Raw genomic sequence first — 1,706 nt, 5'->3', positions numbered from 1 at the left:
GTCAACATGTGTACCTAAGCTTTAAAAAAGTTACTGAGAAATTTTGTTTTAGTATATCATATGGAGTGTGGCCTCACAGACACAAACATACACAGACTCCCAATATGTACAACCATTGAAAACAGTTTAGTAAAATAATATTTTAATAATTTCGATTGAAAGTCCTGCAGGATCTGGAAAACTTTTTCATGCTTTAATCCTGGATGAAGTATGCTTACCAAGTCAGAGTCACTTTTGTCCAAAGTTTTCCATCTGATTTTTGTTGGCATTTAAACTTGTCTTCATTTACATAATTTTAGTGATTGTATGTATTTTTTAGGATCTGTTCTTTTCTCTTCTGAATGATTTCATGTAAATCCTCCCATATTTCATTGAAAAAAAGTTTTTACCCAAATAAAAAGTGAACAAGATAAAGTCATAATGGAGAAAGCATGAAAAAGAATGATCACAACCTACCTTGTGCAATTATGTGCCAACCAGACTAATAATGTAAAAATGACATTATCCAAAAGGGAGTAAAAGTAGATTTTTAATTGATGTGCCATTTCCCAATAAACAACCCTTCCCACGCGTCTTTCCATTAAAAAAAAATAGACAAGTTAGTCAGTGGAATCAATTAAATAAACAAGATTTAAAGGAAAAGTATTTTAATCACTTTTTCCTGGTGCTTTGCCCAAAGCCTTGTCTATAGTAGGCACTGACAAGTGTTTGATGAATCAAATTTCTTTATTTCAGTGCAATCTGTTGGTATCTCCTTGGTTCTATGTGTTTCTTGCCATGTTACTAGCCAGATACTTAATTTGTTTTATGTTTAAGTTGTATTACTTTTTGTCCCCTATTTCATCATAGAGAGAATTCTAATGATTTCTATGGATTGATTCTGTATCCTGTATTGTATTTTTGTATCCATACTAATTGTCTCAATTTTTTTGGTTGATTCTCTAGGGTTTTCTAAGTAAATTATTCTTGTAAGTAGGGAAATTATTTTCTAAGTAAATTATTCTAGAATGTTCCTGGCAAAATGAGATAATTTTGCCCTTTTTTGGGGCCAATGGCTATTTTGCACAAACTCTTTTTCTTATTTTACTGCAATAGTGAAACTTGTATCAGATCAAATAAACTTCTAGTATTTTGTCAGTTAAAAATTAGGCATAGGGGGGCAGCTAGGTAGCTCAGTGGATTGAGAGTCAGGCCTAGAGATGGGAGGTCCTGGGTTCAAATCTGCCCTCAGACACTTCCCAGCTGGGTGACCCTGGGCAAGTCACTTGACCCCCATTGCCTACCCTTACTGCTCTTTCACCTAGGAGCCAATGCAGAGAAGTTAAGGGTTTAAAAATTAAAAAATATATTAAAAAAATTTAAAAATAGGCATAAAAAAGTAGAAACGTTGCCTCACTGATCTATGAGGAAAACTCGCAATATTTCTTCATTCTAAATTATGCTATATCTTGATTTTATAGAATGTTTTTAATTATAGACTGTATTGTGATTTTCAAAATACGTGACTTTAATCATGTATTAAAAAAGAGTTTTTCCCTATGCTTTTTAGTTTAGTATTATTAAAAAAAAAATAGGTTAACTGCCCCAGGCTTGGATGGGAGTGGGAATACAAGCATAAATGAATACAATATTTTATTGAAGACTTTTTCTGTGTCTGTTAATATAATCATGTGGTTTTAGTCATTTTTGTTATTAGAAGATCAGAG

Source organism: Gracilinanus agilis, chromosome 4 (genome assembly GCF_016433145.1).
Source record: "Gracilinanus agilis isolate LMUSP501 chromosome 4, AgileGrace, whole genome shotgun sequence".
NCBI lineage: Eukaryota > Metazoa > Chordata > Mammalia > Didelphimorphia > Didelphidae > Gracilinanus > Gracilinanus agilis.
This window is presented reverse-complemented; position numbering follows the sequence as displayed.